This window comes from Triturus cristatus, chromosome 5_1 (assembly GCF_964204655.1).
Source record: "Triturus cristatus chromosome 5_1, aTriCri1.1, whole genome shotgun sequence".
Lineage (NCBI taxonomy): Eukaryota > Metazoa > Chordata > Amphibia > Caudata > Salamandridae > Triturus > Triturus cristatus.
In genome coordinates, this window is record NC_140587.1 from 337,597,676 (window position 1) to 337,622,021 (window position 24,346).

Below are 24,346 nucleotides of genomic sequence, written 5' to 3' on the forward strand. Positions count from 1 at the left end.
TCGCTGACACGCACAGCTTGTGGATTCACTTTGTCTTCGTTTTTTTTTTTACTTACACTATTTTTGGAAGTTAATTACACGAAAGAGAGCAATCCTGCCACCTGGTGACTTAAGGAAATACTACACTGCAGTGGTTGCTATTAATTATTGTCAGTCTCAAGTTTTGGCAAGAATAGTGAACTTTCAATTTGCTTTATTTTATTATTTTAGCTCTTTTTCTATTTCATTTTTTTTTGTTTCTCTCTCCAATTTTGACAGAAACTCAGTATCAACATGCAAAGTGTTATTGCTCCAGCGCCCTTTTTACAAGATCCAGGAGATCCAGTTTTAGAGTGGAAGCTATGGTTTAGATCATTTAAAGCATATCTAGGGGCAATTGATGGTCAGAGATACAGACCAGACAGGAAAAATAATTTAATGTACTATCATCTGGGGGTTGAGGGACAGAATGTATTTGATCATCTACCCCCATATGTACCACCTGAAGGTGAAAATCTAGATGAATTTGAAATAGCTGTAGCACAGTTGGATAAGCATTTTACAAAAACGAAGAACGTTGTAGTACACAGATATAAATTTTTTACCAGAGTACAAAAGTCAGATGAAAGCATCGACACCTTTATCACAGCTTTAAAGGTTTTAGCTTCCAAATGCGAATTCGAGAATTTTACTTCTCAACTAATAAGGGATCAGCTGGTCGCACGTTGCTACTGCAAAAAAGTTCAAGAAAGACTACTCACATGCAAGGATCCTACGTTAGACAAAGCGGTTGACATCGCTAAAAGTATAGAAAATTCCATTGACGACACTAAACAGCTTGAGTCAGCTTTAGCGAATTCTTCAATTTCAGGTGCTGTTTCGACAAAACATTCACATTCTGAATCATCTTCAGGTGCTACTTCGACGAGGCACCCTGAGTCATCCTCTGTGAAACCTCATATGTTCGCTCAAGAAAATACTTTCAGGGGTAATACTTTTCGCGACAATACCAGAAGATTAGGTAACTTTAGAGGGGGAAGAGCATCTATGCTGAATAGACAACCGAATTCCAGAATGTACTGTTATAGATGTGGTTCATCTGCACATGTCTCATCTTTTAGAAATTGTCCAGCGGTTAACCAACAGTGTGGGCAATGTGGGAAAATGGGACATTTTGCGAAGGTTTGTTTGAGTGGCAGAAGAAGAAATGTTAGATGTGTAATCAATGAGTTTGATAATGTACACGATGAGGATGTTATCAATCAAGAATATGTTGTAGTGGTAAAAAATTGTCATGAGAAAGTGTTACAACATATTCCTGATCCTGAGGTTGATGTTACTATAGAGAACAACAAAATTCAGCTATTAGTTGATACAGGAGCTAGAATCACAATTGTTTCGCAAGAAAAGTATCAGAAGTTATGGTTTAAAAACAGCCTGTTACCTCCTGATGTTCTCACAATAGCTTTTGAAGGCAGCCGTATTGATTTATTAGGATATTTTTGGGCCACCATTAGTGTTTTAGGTGAGAGCATCAAAGGCAAAGTTTATGTGGCCAAGAAAGGAATTAATGTCCTTGGTCTTATTCATCAGGCTGAAATTAGTTTAACGATTAAGCCTGGGTCAGAGACTCCTGTTTTTATTGAAAAACAAAAGATGGATCATAATCGCAGTCATTCCACTCAAGACACGTTTTCTCTTTCCAGCACTCTATCTATTGATAATTTGGAAATTAAATTTAGTAAAGTTTTTGAAAATCGATTAGGTAGAATTACAAATTTTCAACATTTTATTAAACTAAAGGAAAATGTAGTTCCAGTTAAACACAAGTTGCGCAATGTTCCATTGAGTATTAGAAATGACCTTTCCAAACATCTTGAGACTTTATGTGAACAAGGCATTATTGAGAAAGTTGAGTCCACTCTCTGGCTCTCCCCCATTGTTTTGGCGAAAAAGAGGTCTGGGGACCTGAGGATGTGTGTGGACTTGAGGAGTCTCAACGAGGCTATCTGGGTTGATGGTTTTCCTCTTCCGCGCATTGAAGACCTTATTGCCAAAGTTGGGTCTTCCTCATTTTTTACTAAACTGGATCTCAAAGCGGCTTATCATCAGGTCGAACTTCATCCTCGGTCCCGACATCTCACAGCGTTTGTAACTCCTGATGGTGTCTTCCAATTCTGCAGATTACCTTTTGGTCTAGCTTCTGCGGCTGCGGTTTTTCAGAGACTTATGACAGAAATGTTCAGAGATAATTCCAATGTCGTAGTGTTCCAGGACGACATTCTTATTTTTACTAAGGAAGAGGGTGAACATGATTTAGTTCTTGAACAGGTTTTTAAGATACTAGAAAGTAGAGGAGTGACCCTACAAAGAAGCAAATGTTCCTTTAAAGTGAAGGAGATTGAATATTTAGGTCACATAATTTCTGAACAAGGCATCAAGCCCAGACCAGGATTAGTTAAGAGTATCATAGAAGCACCTGCCCCACAGAATAAGGAACAACTTATGTCCTTCTTAGGTCTCTGTGAGTTTTATGCAAAATTTATGAAGGATTTTGCAAAAACAACTGAGTGTTTTAGAGCACTACTCAAAAAGGGAGCAACTTTCATTTGGTCAGAAGAGTGTGAGAAGGGGTTTCAGTGTATCAAGAATCACATTGTACAAGCTCCAGCTTTGCAAGCCTTTGTAGAAGGTAGAGAAACTGTGGTTACGGTTGATGCTTGCGAGTACGGTTTGGGTGCTGTACTTTCGCAATTTGCTGAAGGTAGAGAGCACACGGTAGGGTTTGCATCCAGGACCCTTCGTCCAGTTGAACGGAAGTATTCCGTAATTGAAAAAGAGCTACTAGCTTGCACTTGGAGTGTGGAAAAATTCAAGTCATATTTGTGGGGAAGATCTTTTATTCTAAGAACTGATCACCGGCCTTTAGTTGATATTCTTTCAGGGAAAAATCCAAAACGCACTACTGCTCGTTTGGCCAGGTTATCAACAAAACTGTTAGAATTTTCTTTCACTGTGGAGTATATTGCAGGGGGAAAGAATAGTAGAGCGGACTGTCTTTCTAGGTTACCAATCACAGATGAAGATGAACAAGAATGGGAAAATGACGTAGAAGAGTGTTTTGTAGCTTGTGTGAGTCATGAGATTTTGTCTTTTGCGGAGGATGACTGGGTTGCTGAAATTGAGAAAGATCCCATTCTTAATGAAGTAGTTTCTCTGATTAAAAGAGGTTGGCCAAAAGAGAAGTGTCTTTCTCCAGATCTTCAAATGTTCTGGAAAGTTAACAGTGAACTTTCTCTCGAGAGTGGAAAGATTGTCAGGGGTGACAAATTAGTACCCCCCGTTTGTTATCGAGAAAAAATTATATTGAACGCTCATTCTGGTCATCTGGGTTCTACCATTACCAAAAGAAAAGTTAGGTCAGATTTTTGGTGGCCTAGAATGGACATCCAGGTGGATGATTTGGTCAGACAGTGTGCACGATGTAGTGCTAGTGATAAGGTTCTTGTACTAGAGGGGTCTGTTGGACATCCTGTATCCCCTCCTGCAAGGGCTTGGCAAAAATTAGGTATGGATTTTCTTGGCCCATTTCATGTTCTTCCTACAAATTCAAAATATTTTTTAGTTCTTGTGGACCATCTATCTAGATGGGTTGAAGTTGAACCAATTGGTGTACCAAATTCGAAGAGTGTCATCAACTGTCTTAACAAGATTTTTCTCAGAGAAGGTTTTCCAGAGGAAATCCTCACGGACAATGGTGTCCAATTTATTTCGCAAGAAATGAATCACTTTTTGCATTCTTGTGGTATCAAGCACACAAGAACCCCTCTTTATCACCCACAGAGCAATGGTAAAACTGAAAGGTTCAATAGGGTTATTGTGGAATGTGTTCAAGCTGCCTACAGATCGAACACATGTGTTTTTCAGGCAGTTAAGGATCTTGTGTGGTCATACCGTACTTCTCCTCATGTATCTACCAATTTCAGTCCGTTTGAACTCATGAGAGGCAGGAAAGCTTCTTCACAGGTCTATCCTTTTTGGATGGTGAAGTCTTTTCATCAGGGCTGTGACATGAGGAGTATTTGGGATTCTGCGAATAAGAAATCTTATGAGATCAGTAAAAAAAAGAGTGAATTTACTGTTAGGAATGAAGATCACAAAATTAAGGTTGGAGACTGGGTGAGAATAAAGAATCCTGTATCTGTCAGGAAAGGTTTCTCAAAGTTTTTGGATCCTCAACAAGTTGTCGAGGTCAGGAAAAATGCTGTTAAGTTAAGCAATGGCAATTGGTGGAATACATCTCGTGTGGCTAGAGATCCGGTCTTTTCACAAGGATGGGTAGAAAATGACGAAAATGTTTTAAAAGGGGATGGTGGTGTCAGGAGAAGTTCCAGGGATCGTGTCAAACCAAGTTGGTTACGAGAATTTGTATGAGTGGGACTGTTTATTGTTTGCTGTGCCTCATCTGTTGATTTTGTATTTATGTAATCTGCTTATTATTTTATTCTATGTTATAAGTGTTATTTTAATAAAAGAAGGGAGGTGTGTGGTGATGTCACTCAGTTAGAGCATGCAGTAGAATGGCTCTATGTCATCTGGAATGCTTACAGTTGCCTAGCTGCGTCTAGGTTGGATGTCAGTTGGATGTTGCCTTTTGCCTTGCTCGGGTCTTGGGGCGGCTCTCTTCAACATATATAATAAACCTTTCTTGGAAAGCGTTCAGCTGTGTAAACCTCCATCATTTCAGTTTGTTCTTAAATTTTCTAGCTATAAAGTGTTTTTTACAAATTACAATGTATATGCCATTGATGTTCATCTATGGAGAAGGACTACTTGTGAACAAAATGCACTTTTTTATTCAGAATAGGAAAATACTGCAAAGTTAATTCACATTTTGTTTTTTAATAATCATCAAACATTTTGATCAGTGATGAAGGTAGATTTCAGCTATACATTGTGTAAAGATGACTTTATAAAAACCTACGCTGTGCTGCCTGAAATGTTTAGTAGTAATTAATTCAGTGTTTAGGGGTTGTTTCCTCCTGACAGTGAGTAGACTTTTGATGAAGCCTGACATATCCTTAATAAAGGCAACAAACCTAGCTCTGCTCACAGGAAGACAGAGAGGACCAATTCCTGTTTACTCTGCATAGAGGAGCAGCTGATCCCTCGTTATTTCATAGGTTTAGAATATATATAGGCTAGTGTTTGAAGGGCTAGTGTGAGAAAGGCTTTTTATACTGGGATCCTTCCCAGCCATCCTATCTGTTCACAGTTAAGAACAACCTGTTTTCTGAACCAGTCAGGAGAAGTTTAGCTGGCATTAGTCTTCATTTCAATAAGACAGTAATGGGTGGAGTTTAGAAGTTCTGGAAACATGGTCAGGGCTCCTGCCATCTTCAAAGACAATAGAGCAGGGTACTCAGGCATAGTTTGCATGAAGGCAAACAGGAACTGCTCAGAAGTGCAGCATGCTGGACTGTGAGAGTTATTAAAGTATTATGTTAGAGCAGCGGTGAAATGTTCAATAAATACCATTAATACAAAGATCTGGTTGATTGAGAGGTTTATTAACAAACACCTCATCCATCAGCTACCTTGGAGTAACTGACTTTAAGAATCCTCAACAACAAACATTCCAAGTTCTAATGAACTTGTACAAACAGGAAGACCTGTGGAAACACCACATATCTCCATTCTTATAACAAAAGGAAATACCTTACAGTCCATTGAAACATAAACACTACATGAAAAATCTTCATATACAGAATTCACAGAAAATGAATATTAAAACAAAAAATCACATTAAATAATAACTTTACATATTCTTTCTTATATCTCAGTACAATTTTTTTTTACTTTACATATTCTTTCAAATATCTTGGTACAATTTTTTTTCAAGTACTAATCCTCAGATGAGAATTGACAGGATCACCTGAATGAGCAACAACACTTTGATCCAACTCACAGTTGGAATTATTTTTCTTTAAAATAGTAACACGATTCAAATTCCAGATTTTACCATTTTCCAGTTTCACAGAATTTTTAAAACATTTAATGACATGCATAGGAGAAGTATATTTAGACCAAGATAAAGCTCCTACAGGAGCTTTTACCCGCACCACATCACCTGTATTAACAACAATTTATTTTACTCTTTTCCTTTCATCGTAACTTAATTTGTTTTTAAGCTGTAGTTTTTCCTCTCTATACCTCCACATACCAATGCTGTTATCTTTAACACCTTTACCCCAAGTCATCCAACCAGGACACAAACTTGTATTGGGAGTTCTACCTTTGAACAATTCAAAAGGTGTCTTATGTGTAGACATATGAGGAGAGAATCTATGAGCCAAAATGCATCTCTGTAATTCCTCCTTCCAATCCAATGAATTTACTCTTGACAGCTGGATATTTTCCTTAATTACTCTATTAAATCTTTCCACAGCTCCATTTGTTTCCGGATGATACACCGAAGATCTTTTATGTATAATACCACAGGATAACAAAAATTCTGACATCAATACAGAACAAAACTGTGGACCATTATCTGATAAAATTGTTTTAGGGAACCCTTCTCTCCTAAATATATCTTTCAGAAAAGAAATCACACAAGAAGATGTGACATCTGAAACAGAAGATATTTCAACCCATCTTGAATATAAATCAATTAAAACAATGAGATACGGAGTACGATGTTCACCATTAAGAGGACCCACAATGTCAATGGCAATATCCTCCCATGGACCATTAGGTAAATTACGACATACCATGGGAGGAGTACGAGGAGTGAGAATTTTATCACTTAACCTGCATTGCACACATTCTCTCACCTCACGTTCAATTTCAATATCCATTCCAGGCCACCAAAATGAAGTTCTAAGTCATTCTTTAGTTTTTACAATGCCTAAATGTCCCTGATGAGCTTCTTCAACCAGTCTTTTCCTGAGAGAATTAGGCGGAATCAATTTAGTACCCCTTAACAGAATCTCATTTTCCACAGATAATTCATCTGCAACCAAATGCCACACTTTAGACAAAGAGTTATCAAAAGTAGATTTACTTGAAATCATAGTAATGACCTTCATAACTTCACTGTCATTTTTGAGACCATCCTTCCACTCTTCTTCCTGTATGACACCTGAGGTAACTTCACATACACTAACCTCCTCCTCAAAAATCTCTTCCTCAAATTTTTCTTCACTAACATCACAAACTAAGCGTGAAAGACAATCTGCTGTCATGTTATCAACACCAGGGATATATTCAACTGTAAAATTGAAATCTTGCAAACCAATGACCCATTTTCTTATCCATGAGGAATATAAAATCCAAACCTTTCTTTGTAAAGATTTCTTTTAGCGGCTTATGATCTGAGCAAACTTTGAAATGCAAACCCCATACAAAATGTTTAAATTTTTTTAGAGCCCAAAAGATTGCCAAAGCCTCCTTTTCAATCACAGAATAATTGATTTCCGCACCCCTTAAACTTCTAGATGCACACATTTTTCTTGTCCCCCTCTCTTCTGTTTCAATATGGCACCTAAACCTTTTGAACTAGCATCAGTTACCACAAAAGTTTCCTCAGTTGGAATAAAGGCTTGTAAATTAGGCGCATTTTCAAGATCTTTTTTTTATTTCCGCAAATTCATTTTGACAATCATCTGTCCAGATAAATTCCTTATTCTTCCCAAGCAAATATCTCATATTACTAGATTTACTTGCCAAATTTTTTACAAATTTTCCATAATATTCAACCATTCCTAAAAAAGAAACCACCTCATCTTTATTCTTTGGCGAAGCTAAATTTTGAATGGTATTCACCAAATCTTTTTTCGGAACGACTCCTGAGGCAGAAATACAATGCCCCAAATAATTTTCCTCTTTTACAGAAAATTTACATTTCTCAAATTTTAAAGTGAGACCAGCACACTCTAACCTCATTAAAACTGATCTCAAAGTTTTATCATGTTCTTCTTGATTTGCTCCAAAAATAAGTAAATCATCTTGATAACATTTCACTGATTTTATTCCTTTTAAAATTGAAGCCATCACCCTTTGAAAAACCGAGGCAGCAGATACAAGACCAAATGGCATTCTTTTATATTTAAATGCACCCATGGGAGTGATGAAAGCCGTTAGGTCTTGAGACTCTCGTGTAAGTTCAATTTGATAGTATGCTTGCGTAAGATCTAGTGTTGTAAAAACCTTAGCATCCCCCAAAGAAGAAAATAATTCATCAATATTTGGAAGAGGAAATTTGTCAACGATTATTTATTTGTTAAGAGATCTTAAATCACAACAAAGTCTAATGTCCCCATTAGGTTTGTTGGCAACGACAACTGGCGCCAACCATTCTGATGCCTCTACAGAAGAAATAATGCCCTGTTTTTCTAGTTTCTGCAGTTCCTGTTCAACTTTTCCTTGTACAGCAATAGGAATCCTTCTTACCTTAGCCACTACCGGCACAGCATTATTTTTTAATTTAATACAATGCTTATAACCTTTGAGGCACCCTAAATCTTTTCTAAAAAGTGGTGGGAATTCACTTACAAAATCATTAGTCTCAGATCTAACTTCTTGAATCTGTACCTGAGGATCAGTATTTGGATTTAACATGACACCCAATAAACGTTGATGTGGCCAGCCAATTAAATTGTCCCCAACTTTTGAAACATAAATTTTCCCAACAATCATTTTCTTTTCCATCTCAATGCAAGCATTAAAATATCCAAACATACTTATGGAATGTCCTCCATAACCACCTGGATTTATATCCATTTTATTCAATTTGTTCTTCTTCTGAAACCATTTCTCAAAAGTTTGTTTTGAAATAATGGAAATATGTGAGCAAGAGTCAAATTTCATGTCTAACTCTATACCATCAATCTTTACCTTACCAACTGGATGATCATTACATTTCTTATCTTTTACTTGACATATAACTTCTTTTATATCTTTATTAGCCATTTTCTTTTCTTTAAATTTACAATATTTTATGAAATGCCCTTTCTTCCCACAACCATGACACACAAAACTCAAAGCAGGACAAGTCTTTGAGTTCGCTTTATGTCCTGATTTTCCACATCTAAAACACACAATAGCTACATTTGATGTATCATCTTTACCCGACTCCTTCACAGGAATCTTCACATTTTTAACTTGACAAACTATATCTTGCACTTCCTCCACTACAGGTTGACTTTTTACCTTGTCACCCTTTAGCTCATTTACACATTTTAACATGTGTTCTACTTTTTTTAGCAATTCCTACTACTTCTTCTAATGGTGGCTCATCTTTGAGCCAAAGTTCCTCTCTAATTTTGTCTTCCCTACATTTGAGAACAAATTGATCTCTAATTCTTTCTTCATTAGCAGCTCCAAATTTACAACTAGAAGCTAACTTTCTCAAAACAGTTAAATATTCCTCAACAGATTCCTCTTTAGCTTGTTCTCTAAACCCAAAATGATATCTCTCCATTATTGTGCTAAAACAAGGTAAATAATGCTTATCTAATTGTAATAAACATATCTCATATTCATCTAGACCTCGTTGTTCCTGTGCAGATAAAGTTGGCAAATTTTCCAAAACTTCTTGTCCTTCACCACCTAAACAATGCAACAAAAGTGAGCATTTCCGTTCTGCACTTAGATTTGTACCGCACACTTTTGCATAATGCGCAAATATTTTCTTCCATTTACTCCATTTAACATTGGGCTCACCTGGATCACTCAAAAAAAATGGTGGTGTAGTAACATTCTGCATATTTTCCTCTTTATTTTATTATTATTATTTTTTTTATTTTTATTATTATTACTAACCTTAACTATCTTTGAAACATGCACCACAAACTCGTATTTCTAAAAGTCAAATGTGTGCCTGTCACAGCGATAATGACAGACAGGCGTTCCTAGGAACAATAGCACTTCAAATGAACATAGTGGCACACGCAGCTTGGAAGCTTGAAAACACCGCTTTGTCGCTTCCTCAGATAACAATGAGTGCTTTACTTCTGACCCCCTTTCTTTTTCCTGCTGCTACCGTTTTTATTTTCTTGATAAAACACAGTACCTTTTTAAATACGAAGACACCACTACCCCGTTTCTTCTTATTACGTTGTGCTTTTCTTTTGCTCTTGCTTACGCCGATGTACAAATTTCCCTCAGACTCTCACCGCACAGGTTCTGCAGCACCCGTGCCCAAACGTTGCCAACTATTTTGCAATTAACTTTATTGAGCGTACAAAAACATGGTTGGCATCTTACCGGAGAAAACCAAATTCTCAGACTGTAAAAATGCGGCTATTACATCTACACACGCCAATTCCAAGATGGCAGTACGCTGAAGAGACGTGCGCCGTATGGCTATCGGTGCGCTCTTGCTCCCAAACGTCCATAGACAGCATGCATCTTGAAATTGATGATGAAGGTTACGCTGGCTAGTCACCGAATCCCCATGCAGGATTCGAATACGTCATTAGTCACAAAAGGCAGCTCAAGTGTGAAGACTTCCAATCCCAACGAACACCACTGAACGTTATACGCTCACCGCAGATCCCTAGAGAGAGGCTCACAGAGTCGCACCTCCTTGATATCACAGCCAAATGCTGAGACAGTCACCAACCTCTCCCGCTGATCTCCTCACCGAGTATCCATGATGATAAACAGAGGCACCAACATCCGCTGGATACCGGCTTCACATCAGAAACAGTCAGACGCTGGAGGTGGTAAGACATATAATTTTGTAATTTCTTACACGTTTCTCAGACCAACTCTGCCTTTACTTCTTTGGAGAATTTTCCTCGCTGCTCAAATACACCTCCAAAATTCCAATAGCAGTAATTAATCTTCTCTGCACACGTTTCGTAACTTCCTCTTTAGCACGATGTTGAGGTGTTAAATCTCTCTTCTATGGATCCCTCGCTCGTCGCCAGTGAAATGTTCAATAAATACCATTAATACGAAGATCTGGTTGATTGAGAGGTTTATTAACAAACACCTCATCCATCAGCTACCTTGGAGTAAATGACTCTAAGAATCCTCAACAACAAACATTCCAAGTTCTAATGAACTTGTACAAACAGGAAGACCTGTGGAAACACCACAAGCGGCAGTCGGCAAAGGTAAGCATGGTGGGCGGCCGAAGCAGGGCCCGGCGGGGGGAGTTGATAGATGACGAAATAGGTATTATTTATTTATTTAACTATACATAGTCCATTGTCTGTTGACTTCACCTCCCACCCTGCCCTGCCCCCACCCTGACCCACCGTTTTTACCTGTGCCGGCTACCGTTGGGTTAGAGGCTGGTGCCAATCACCACCTTCGGTAGCTTATAAAACTGCCTTACCCAGAACATCAGAACAAAACCGACCTGGAAAAGAATCAGAAGAAAGAAGCTCTGTCTGTATCTATCTGTGAAGGTGAATGAGGTGCGAGCTGATGGAGGAACCAAATGATCAGTTGGGAGTGACCTGCACAGGACCCTGCTGGAGCTACTGTAAGAGTGAGACTGGTCTGCAGGAGCCTTTCCTGGCCTTTTTGTCAGGATGCTGTAAGAGGAACCATGGGAAAGTTTTCCAGCTCCTGCATAAAAAGGACCAAATGTGCTAACCTTTGAAATTTCGGAATTATGAAAATGTATAATTTCTAAATACTAATTTCATATGCACAAAGCACCATCAGTCCCAAATTGTGACTCGTTAGAATACGCACCTGCAATTTAACGATTTTCAATTTGCAATTTAGTATGAATCACAAATAACTAAATGGGTGTCACAAATTGCTATGGTTACATCGCCGGCGAACAATGAACAACGTAGCTTGGGAGGTCACAGGTGAGGAACTGGATCAGAGTCAACCAGAGAGTAAAGAAAAAAAGATAAGACAGGAGCTGGAACTGGAGTAGCGCAATTTGGATTCCACCAAATTGCGTCACAGAAATTAAATTATATAAGTGAATTTAACATTATATTCACTGTGTGCTTTACCTTCATTATTATGAAATCTGTTTATTGGCATTTTAGTTGTAAACCGTTTACATAGTACAATTTAGGATCCGATTAATTAATAATTGCAGTAAATCCAATGATGCATCGCTTGTCATGAGCACAATAATGAATGGGATCCAGCTCTACGCCCAATGACCAGAAGGGAAGAAGATTACGGACCCCTAGGCCAAGACCCTCATCAAAATATCCCCTTCGCTATCTTGTCATCAGGTGCTTCCCCCAAGGGAACCGCTAGCATTTCACCCAATTATCCCCGTCAGGTGCTCACTTTTATTTCATTAACCATAAGGGAACGAGGCAAAACAACAAGTGTCCCAGTAAAACAAAACAACAACAGCAGCAAATTCTGGCCTTACTTTTGCATCCCCTCACATTGTCCTCTGTTCCGACCCCACCCCTCCCCCCATCATCCCCGTACCCCTACATTCAGGCCGCTCGTTCAACATCATCTCTAGCACCCTGAACCTCTACTAGTCAACTAAGCCCTGAGCACCACATTTCAAGCCCAGTCCGCAAGCTAGCTACCTCCCCTCCCATCTGGAAGGGCATCCCCGTCTCGGTCCCCGCAATGTCCCAGGGTGTCCTCATCTAGGCGCGTCAGAACCTGTAAGATTGTGTCCCATTGGGCCGCTATTGGCGTTCGCCTGAGGCCTAGTGTTTCCTCCCTCAAGAGGGCCGTGCTCTCTGCCCTTGCCCACACCAGTAGCGAACTATGCCACGCTCGCGTATGGGGAGGATCTGCCGCCTTCCAGCGCTTAGTGAGTAATCGTTTCGCCACCACCAGTCCCAAGTCGAAAAACCTCGACGTGACCTTCGTAGTTGGAGTTCTGTGAAAAAGGTGCAATAAGCAGACTGACCATTCGAATGGGACCTGACAACTCGTACATGTACTCAACGCACCATGAATTGCCCGCCAGTATGAATTCAGCGCGGGGCAGCTCCATAACATATGGACCAGGCTGGCGTCCAGTTCCCCGCAACGGGGACAACCCACGTCCGTGCGACGGAAATACCGGTTAATAGAGGCGGGCGTGAGGTATGCCCTATGCAGAATAAAATATTGGATTTGACGGAATCGCATGTTCCTTGGGATCCTTGTTGGGCCCTGCAGCGCCCTGCCCCATTCCTTGTCAACCATAGGACGGGCCAAGTCTGCTTCCCATTTACGGCGCAGCGGAATCAAATCGGCCGCCGCGTGTGTGCGCAGGGACGCCGCGAACCATCTGATCATATGCCGCCCTCGCCCCATGACATGGAGGTATTGCATAGTGAGGTGTTGCTCAGGGTCCTCTCTGATGTCGCCCCACCGACTCGTCAATGTCGCTATCAGCGAGCGGTGACAAAGATATTGACCAGGCGGCAACCCTGTCTCCTCCGCCAATGCGGCGAATGAGAGAAGAACACCGTCTCGGTAGAGGTCTCCCAACGTGTAGATATCCGCCGCATGCCAGTTGAACGCAGCACTCTCCGCCCACCAGGAGAGCCCTCTATCGGTATGGCCGGAGCGTATGGGGTACAATTCCGGGTTAAATAAAGAGCGCGGCGATAACATTTGTAAGCCACCTTGACGAGAAGGGGCCCAGGTTTGAACGCCTTTGCGGTCGGGTGGAACCGCGCGGTGATAACGGCCAGGGAAATGGGGGCCTCCACGGTTGCCGTGTCATCTCGCTCTCTGTCCGCTAGCCATCTGGCCACCCACTGCAGCTGCGCCGCTAAATAATAATGTGCAAAGCATGGCATCGCAACTGTGTGCTTTACCTTCATTAACGTGTGTGAAGCAATACAATGTTTTAATCAAATGTCTTCTCTGTAGAAAGTAGAGATGTATGCATGTGTGCACTAATGTTCAGTTTTGAAATTAAAGAATGTATTCTTTATTCATGTTTTACACTTACATTTCAAGTTAGGGGGAAGCCGCCTTCAGCCCTCTGTTGCAGGAGGTATCTTCTGTCCTGTTTCCTTCTTGCTCCAGCACTAGAGAGTGCCTGAAGACCCCCTCCCACCACAGACTTCGCCGGCCGGCTGGACTGGACTGGACTACAATTCCCAGCAGCCCCAGAAGCAGGGCCAGCTAGTAGTTCACTTTTTCGTGCCTCCCGGTGCAGGATATAGATCGCCTTCAGCCCACACATTGCGGGAAGCCGCCTTCCGTCCTCCGTTGCAGGAGGTGTCTCCCCTCCTGTTTCCTGCCTGCTCCGGCACTAGAGAGCACCTGCAGACCCCTCTCACCATCCATCCTTGTCAGCTGGTCGGACTTGACAGGACAGGACCCTAATTCCCAGCAGCCCTGGAGACAGGGCCAGCAGGTAGTTCAATTTTTCGTTCCTTCCGGCACAGGATATAGATCACCTCTGGCTCCTGTATTGAGGAATGCACACGGGCAGAGCATGGGGAAAGCCTGGGCCAAGGTAAGGTCCTATCCACTTCCAGAGAAGCTCGGAGGAGGCTGGGTTGGGCTACCCCTCTTTTGCCCATTCCCCTGGCTTAATGTACTGTACTCCCTTGCCTGTTGTCCCCGCACTGCCATCTGCTCCTGTGCTGCCTACTGCCCCTTCACTGCCCCTGTCCTGCCAGCTGTCCCTGTCCCTGCCTGCTGTCCCTTTCCCTGCTCTGCCTAATGTCCCTGCACTGCCTGCTGTCCCTGCACTGTCTGCTGTCACTGTGCTCCCTGCTTTCTGTGCGTCGGCTGCTGCCCCTGCACTGCCTGCTGCCCCTGCAGTACCCTCTGCATAGGCGCTGCCTGCATTTGGACTGGCCACCAGGACCACTAATGGAGGCTACTACATAACCACGCAGCAGATGTGCATAATGGGATGCGTCACCAATGCACCACCACTTTGGCAGTGCCAGGACCACTGGCCCTTCCGCCACCCAATGGTACACTGCCAAGGAACTCCTGGACCCCAGACGCTGAATCAGCTGTGTCTCCTCCTCCCCACAATCCACAAAAGGAGCCTTCAGCTGGCAGAACTGCCACTTCTCCTGCAACACAACCTACAAACGATCCCACACCACTCCTGCCCACAAGACAAGGAACAACACACAACTGCTCAATTGTATCCTGCTCAATGCCCACTCACTCTGCAAACACGCCATGGAAATCTGGGACGCCATCTCCACCCTCTCCACGGACATTGCCTTCATCACCGAAATGTGGTTCAACCCCTCCTCGAACCCTGACATCACCACTGCCACTCTAGAAGGCTACAAGATGATATACCGAGACCAACAAACAAGGCTGAGGCACACCATTTAAAAGGTGCGCCGGGTGCAATGAAGGAAAATGCCCATATTATGATGAATGCACTGCCCCCACGGCAGCTGCAAACTTGCACTGCCCTGGGGGAAGCTATTCCTGTGAAAAATGAAGCGGCTACTTTGAAACTTCTCCCTGTTTTCACAGTGCAGGAGGCAACCCGCCTGCACTTTGAAGGGGGATTAGAGATCCCCTTGCAGGCTGGTGCAGTAAGTGGCTGCACCCACCTGAAAGTGGATGTCTGGGGAGTCCAGGGGGCCCCCTTTCCCTCTGCCAGAGGGCTGCAATCAGGGGGTGCACTATTAGTGCACCTCCTGAGAGCTTCTTTGACATATTACTGACATGAGAACAGAGGCAAGGGGGTTTCCCTCATTTGCATGGGGCCATGCCCCCATGCAAATGAGGGAACGCCCGTTGAAGATAACTCTGGCGCTTAATGTGACCCAGCTCTATCAGTATTATAGAAGGTGTTGCACAACCGTCTGAGGCCCCTTCTGTAATGCCAAAGTGCCTCGGGGGCATTCAAAGCGGGTGCAAATGCCTGTGCACCACCGGGGCACTTGTATAATATGGCCCTAGATGCACTATCACCAATGACAACACCCCTCATGAAACAACTCAACTTCTTACTACAAACCGATGCGAAGACCACGATCAGAAGTACCCTCAGCTACAGACCACCGGGACCCTGAGTAACATTCTGCAATGCCATCCCCAAACTCACCGCCCCCTCCCAATCAACTCCCACCACTACATCCTATTCGGCGACCTCAATTTCCACATCGACAACCCAAACTCCATTGCTCTCCTGGAGAATCAAAACAACATTGGCCTCACTCAACTGGTTACTCAACCCACACACAAAGCCGGACACGTAACCAATCCCATTTTCACCTCCAGTGACAGAATCAAATTCAGCCATGCCATAGAACTCACCTGGACTGGCCACACCATTGTACACTTCACCATCATCAACGTCCAGCACACCATCATGAGTCATCAAATCTCCTCCACAACAGCTGGAGCAAGGACACCGAAATTCAGTGGTCACAGGCCCTTATCATCTCCCAACCCAAGACCTCAACAGATCTCAACCAGGCCATCAATACTTCGCCACTTGGATCACCGACAGCACCAACAGAGTCACAAACCTACAGAATCCAACAAGAACCCCAAACATGCCAGCTGGTACAACCCAGAATGCAGGACCATCAAGCGCCACCAACTCAAGAAACGATGGCCGTCACCAAGAACCATGCCGACAGAGCAGCTAAAAAAAAAACAGCCCTCAGCAACTATCACTGGCACATCAAAGAAGCCAAGAAAGCCACCAATTTCACCTGCATTGACTCCGCAGCCAATCACACAAAGGAACTCTTCAATATAGTCAAAGAATTATTTACCCCGACAGCCACACGGAACACCATCCACCGCTCCCAAGAACTCTGCAACACCCTCTCAGAATACTTCCACAGCAATATCACGAACTACTACAACAATTTGAACTTCCAACCCGCCACCCTCAACCCCGACAACCTCCACCAAGCAGCGAACACCAGCCATACCATTACCATCTGGTCACCGCTCCCCACCCTGACAATCTCAGCCATCATATCTTCCATCCACGCCAGCTCACCCATCAACCCCTGCCCCCACCACCCCACCACCTCTACAACCTCACAATGAACCAAATCAGCACGCAACTCACCAGCTTCCTCAACACCTCCATCTCCACAGAAATCTTCCTGGACAGATAGAAACACGCAGACGTCAGACCTCTCCTAAAGAAAGCCTCTGCTGACCCTAACAATCTCAAACATTATTGGCCGATCTCCCAGCTCCCGTACACGTCCAAAGTTCTTGAGACAGCCAGCAAGCAGCTCACCAAATTCTTGAAACAAAACCAGCTACTGGATGTTTCTCAGTCAGAATTCCGTGCTAACCACAGCACTAAGACCGTACTGATCGCCGCCACAGAGGACATCACAACACTTCTTGATCATGGAGAAACCAAGGACCTATTCCTCCTCGACCTCTCTGTGGCGTTCGATACAGTCTCCCACAACACCTCCATCAACAGACTCCACAACATATGCATACAGCAAGGCCCTCTAGTGGATTGCCTCCTTCCTTCCACGACTCACACAGAGCATCTGATTGCCTCCATTCACCTCCGCACCCAAAGACATCAGATTTGGCATACCACAAGGATCATCACTCATCCTGCCCTGTTCACCATCTACATGACCCCCCTTGCAGACATCGTCAGATCCCATGGACTCAACATAATCTCCTACGCAGATGGCACACAACTGATCCTCTCACTCACCAAGGACCCTTCCAACTCCCAAGCCTCCTGCTTCCACACACTTCGCATGCTCCATTGAACATTCAGATGGATCCCAGCTAACACCAGAATGACTGTCACTCAGGCCCTCATCAACAGCCGCCTTGACTACAGCAAAGCTCTCTACACTGGCATCCCCACTCAGCTCCTCAGAAGACTCCAGACCATACAGAACGCAGATGGCACACAACTGATCCTCTCGCTCACCAAGGACCCTTGCAACTCCAAAGCCAACTTCTGCAATGCCATGACCAACTTAGCCAAATGGATGTGATACATCTTCCTCCAACTGAACTCCGACTAAAAGTGAAGTATTGATCTTCAGGAAGAACACCTCTGCATGGGGCCAAACTGGTGGCCTGCAGAACTCAGACCCACACTGACCGACCTCACATACAACCTCAGCATCATCCTTGACAGTCAACTGACCATGAAACAACAAGTTAATACAGTCACCTCCTCCTGCTTCCACAAACTTCGCTTGCTCCACAGAACATTCAGAGGGATCCCAACCAACACCAGAATGACTGTCACTGGCATCCCCACTCAGCTCCTCAGAAGACTCCAGACCATACAAAACACTGCAGCCAGACTCATCTTGGACCTCCCCAAATAAACCCATATCCTCCCCACACCCCCAATCTGAGAGGCCTCCACTGGCTCCCCATCCAGAAAAGATGCTAGTTAAAGTTCCTCACGTATGCCTACAAAGCCCTCCGTGACCTAGGACCTGCCTACCTCAACAATCACTGAACTTCCACCAACCCGCTAGACATCTGCGCTCCTCTTCTCTTGCCCTCGCACACACACCCTGTATTCATCACAGCTGCAGTAGTGGCTGTTCCTTCTCCTACATCACTGCCAAGACCTTGAATGACCTTCCCCTCCAGCTCTGCGTAGACCCTCGCTGGCAGACTTCAGGAAGAGACTCAAGACCCAACTCTTCATTGGAGGCACAGTGCTCAGATACCCCAAGGGGTAACAGTGTTGTGCTTTGCAAATGTTGTTTGATGGATTGATTGAGTTATATTTGCCTATGTTAACATGTACTCATATTTTCAAATTTTACAATTGTTTTCCAAGTTACACATGTGCATTTATAACCATGTATTCAAAGTCACATTAAATGCTTAGTTAAAGTTGGCCTGACTACGGGCCTCAGTTGAAATGTTTTTGCTTTGCCAGCATGTTTTCCTTTTCTTGCAGGTTCATTATTTTGTCAGTTAGAGAAAGGCTTATTGTCTGTATTAGACTGCTGATAGAGAGACCCGGAGGGAAACTTGGCAGTGAACATGAAGAAACAATGGTTGAAATAGACCATTCTTTTCTTCATTTACTACGATGGCAAAATGCACTCAAGTAGATACCTGATTGGTCCCTGGTGATATGGACGAGATAAGGACATTTCTGAATGTTCTATTTTTTTTTTAATTGGTGTTCACAGAGGTGAGTCACTGCAGATTCCTTTAGACTTCCAGAGGTGCAGTCCTGTCTGCTTGCCCGATTCTTGAAAGTGTGAAGCTTTAGGCAATCTTATTTCCTATTTCAAAGAGTTCTACTGAAGTCTGATTGTGCTGACACTTTCTCTGCTCTCAAATTAAAGATCCTTGATAGATGACCTTATATCTGACTTAAGTTTAGAAAAGAAAAGAGAAGAGTGATTATAGAACACCTGTTTACTTTAATTTGTTTCTGTACTGTGATGGCTATCAAAAATCTGTAACTCACTCTGTTGTGCATTAACTTAAGGAGAATTTCAGCATACCTATTGTATTGATGCACTTATTAAACTTACTTTTGGTTAAAATATATACTGGATTGATTGGTAATCCAAATACAACACTTTAACTACACTCAGCGATTCCTGGTCCTCATTGTGGGGTCACATTGGCTACACAAGTTAGAAATGTGTTGATGATGTCTTCTCCCTTTAAATGCTTCATATGAGCTAACAAAGGTCCATACGACCAATGGGGAAAAATCTTTAATGATTTGACTATGAGAGTGCATTGCAAGGGCCAGTGCTCCTCTAGAAACAAAGAAAGGAAGGAGGAAGAAAAAGGAAACAATAATTTTCAGATCAGGAAATGGAGAATGTGCGGCTAATAATGACCAACATTTTCGAAAGGTCATTTGCTGTGCTTGAAGCCACAAAAGGATACCAAGGCAGAGGTTACAGTAGAAGATAAATGCCATAGGGGTCCCCACCATGAGCACTAAGGAGATTCATAAAATGTAGTATGATCTGCACTCCTGGAGCAAAAAGAAAAACAGGCCATTCGAAGGAAAGAAACAGCTGATATTGGAGGGTGATTATTCACATAGCAACCACCACTCCTGAAGATGTCACTGGAGTTAGGGACAGTGATATACCTGCTACTCAACAGCTATGTAGATTCTGCCCTAGAGGTGCTTCACACTCAGTAAGTACATATTTTAGAGTAGAGAATGAGTAGAGTAGAGCCTGCACAGGAAGGAGAGGATTCACCGAGCCTCAGTCTTTCAATGCTATAGTGCTACTATTCTCCATAGTGGAGAAGGAAAAGAGAAGATGCCAGGGCCTATCATTATAAGGCCCACTGGTAGCAAATGAAAAAAGACACACGGAAGGATGAAGAGTTTCACATCCCATTTTATGTATGTTGTGTACTGTCAAGAGTTGTGTCCATGTATATGATCAACATATGGCAGTTGTTATGATATCCAGTGAACAATTAATTTTTTTTATTACTGATGCATACACTGTTCGTGTCTCATTAGTCAACCTTTACATATGGTTGGCATTTTTTCTCAGAAGTGGCTTCTTGTGATATCTACCCTGCGAGCCTTTCCTTCAGCAGCCCTTGCTGCATCCTGTACATGATGTTGAAGAGGAAATCATCCTCATCATCAGAATTGTCTTAGACTTTGGGAAGTATTTATCCGGGAGACAATGTTGAGAAGAAACATTGTACGATAGGGAATACTTGTGCACGCAGTCTCAGGCGCATACTGAAGACTACCACTCCTAAGTAGACACCTGGATCTTGCTTTTTTGGTGCCCAAAAGTGCGCCCAGTAATTGCCATTCATTAACTCTGTGCAAAATATGCTTTATTTCTCTGAAGAGTCAAGAACGTATGGCATATACACTGTCATCCGAAACAGCCACAAAAAATTGTCAATGACATCTAATGTAGGATCTCTTTTGCACTGTAATAAAGGTTTATTTGTGACTTACCAAATTAAAAAGCTATCCTCTGAATATCCTCTGAGAAGATGGTATATATGTGAAAGTGCCTGAACATGTAGGGATCATGGGTACTCCCAGGGTACGTCGCAACGAGGTCAGTGATAAGGCACCCTGCATTGCAGACAACTTGCAGTGACGACAATGAGTGCCTCTTGGTGGGTCAATCAATAAATGCCCCATCCACACAGCCTATAACCTGCCAGAAATTAGCTACTCTGTCGCAGTGATACTTTGAAAGACAAAGTGGGTGTTAAGTAATGCCAACATGGCGTCCAAGAAGCTGTGAAAATACCTGGACAGATATTGCATTATTAAATGGGTGGAGTCCATCTAACCAAATGTATCCATAATCTCACAGCACCCTATTGTTTGTTGCAACTCACATGCTCAATGCCATAACAATGATGTGATTCAGAATTCTTAGATCTCCCTTTTTTGCATCACTTCTGTTATCTCCTATCTGTACAGACTACCAAGCTTTTGCAAACTTCTCCTACAAAAGACGTGCACTTTGGAGTTTCTTCCTGCAAATGCCTTTTTAAAGTGTCCCATGGCAAGCAAAACACTCTATTAGAACATAAAACAGTGTGAAAGCACGATTCTATCTTTTTTGCTTAGTGGAAGAAATCCTTCCCACTCCTAATCCATTAAGTTTTCATAAAGGAAATGCTCTTTTCCATTTGTTTCTGGTGGGACTAGTTACACATTTTATGAAATTATGTAACCTGCAGGTATTTGTGGAGATCAAATCTGGGTAGAGAGTAGCACGGTGCTGCCTTTATCTATTTATTTAGTATTTATTTATTTGTTTATATAGCGCCAGAATCAACTCCCGAAGGAGTATCTCTGCGCTTCAGACGGGCGTCATAAATATATGCAGGTGCAGCTGGAATCAGATACAGAAGAGGGTAGTCTTAAGCAGCTTTCTGAAGTGGAGATGATCTACACCTTAATCTGAGAAAGGACATCGATTGAAGCCAACTTTTTTAATTTATCTATTATGACTGCAAAGTATATTACATTATCCTGGTTATTAGGCTCACTACAATAACCCAGAAGATTTACTATCACAAACAGAATGGACTCCTAAAGGGAAAACTAGCATGACCCTTTCCTTGTATTATCTGCTATCATCAACCCATGTCAAAACCTTAACTCACCCTGGGGAGAGAACCAGTTTCCTTGGTCTTTCTTTCTGGCCACCACTCCTGTTCGCCCCAATCTCCAAGAATGTCCGTAAAATTACCAGATATAATATGACTAGAGAGTCACATGGAGAAGTAAAATGTCTCATTTTGAGCACACTCTGGCAATCTCTTTATCTGCATTAAAACATCATCGGGTCACTTAATTCAAACCTATTGAACATTAGTTATCACTAGGAGGTCCCTGGTTAGCCCCCAAATACACAGCAGCCTATATTTCCTCCTGGATATGCTCCGAACACCATCCACTGCCATGCCGCTGCTACGCAATGCAATGCAAGGGTGCAAGGGCGCCTCGAGGCAACTAAATATGCTCATATATTGTTCAATGATGACATAGGGCAATTTTTCATGAGAGATTTTGGTGACACATGCTTCAGGTGCCTCCTCTGCAAAATGGAGACCACTGTGAACTATATCAATGGTCCACAACTCGGGGCACAAGTGGCATAGCTTAGACATCACCATGCTTCTTTTGTCAATACTGCAACCAAGAAAATAGCTAAATCAAAGGTGGAGAAAAAAATGATGAAGATTACAGTCCTACAGTCAAATATGATGTATCACCAATGAACAAACAAAAGAGAGTTAAGACACAAGTGAAGAGGGAAACAGTGATAATTTTTTTTTATATAGAAGAATCACTTAGAAATCAGAATAGGGCAGTGCACTTAACGTGAAATATGCGTAATACCAGAAACCTCAGGAGAATTATACTGATACCCTGAAGAAATGAATGAAAGAGTAAACAAAAGCGTCTTTACTAGAAATGAAGTGTGTGATTAGAAAACAAGAATAGCTGTAAATGGTGATCATGCACAAGAAGTATCTCACCCTCTTTCTTCAGAAAAAAAATCATATCTTTAATCAAAATTGAGGATAATAATATATCAGTCATAATCGAGTCTGGAGATGCTGCTGCATTAGATTTGGGTGATCACATAGAAAAAGGAAAAAAATAGAAACTGAGGCAAAGCAGGTTCGAAAAAGATTCTGGAAATAAGGCCTCCTTAGCGGGTGCCTCGGGTCAAACAAAGGTTTCCACTAAGGAGTCTAGAGATTGTAAACATTAAATGACACTAATGGTCACCTCACTTTCGAGAAGCACTTGAAAAGCTGCCTTAAAGAAATCTATTCAGAACTTAATGTAAGATTCATGTCTCAGAAATAATTAAATGGTCGCAAAGGCATTTAGCAAAATCACACCACACAGTTACTATGTCATCAGTGGGACTTGTCTAACAAGATCACCGTAAACAGATTTGAGTTGTGGCCGTCACACTACAGAGCGAAATCGATGATACTGCCTGTTCAGGCATACTTCCTCATTACAGAGAACATGCAGGGTGACAATAAGAAGCTTGTTGAGTGCAACTAACATGCCACAGTATATATATTTTTTATTTCCCTCGTACTTTGTTTATTCTGTCAAATCCGCTTCTTGCTCTGACGAATAGCTTTCTTTTAGGAAATCAATAGACTAAGGGCCTGGGTCATTTCAAAGTGCACAGTCGTAGAGATTGGAATAAAACACAGTTACCTAGAATCAACTGCAGAGGAGGTGAATGTGCCTCATTTTGCCATGTATCACTCACTTGACATGGCAGGGATACAACATTTCCCCAACAGAGTTGAAATGCACGAAAGAGGGTGCAGGGAAGATAAGATTCCAGCTCCCGATTCTTGATATGGACCACCAAGAGCACAAAACGATGGGGACAACTGTCCTTGCTTGGATAATTGATTTCACCCTGATGCCCTTTTTAAAATTAGAATTGCCTATTTGACAGTCTTACTGAGATGTTGACACCAATACAAAGTGACTGGAAGACTTGCACATTTCGTGTTTGAATATGAAACCATCATGAGTTTTAGTAATGACTGCTTCACACCACAAGCAACTCCCAAAACAAAACAACAGGGTTATTTCCAAAGGTTTTTGCTGGTGCTCGCTTGGCGCAAATGAGGCAAAGCACTGCACCAATCAGTAACCATAATAGAAGCCTGTAAGTGCACTGTAAAACTCCATAGCAACACAAGAGATTCCATGAAGGTATAGAAAATAACGTAACATGAAGCCTAGACCTTCATGTCCATGGAGGTACCCATGTTCAGATTAAACTCCACCCCACAATTGCACAAGATAAAGCAAGGTATACCATAGACATCCTCAAGTTCCTGAGTCTTAAAATAGTTACCAGCCACTGTAAAGACCTTTCTAAATTGTGCTATTAAATGTTTTTTAAGCATAGTTTAGGAATTGGTTCAATAAATCAATTAAACACAATGCACACACGATCAAGGACTCTTTCTGAATATA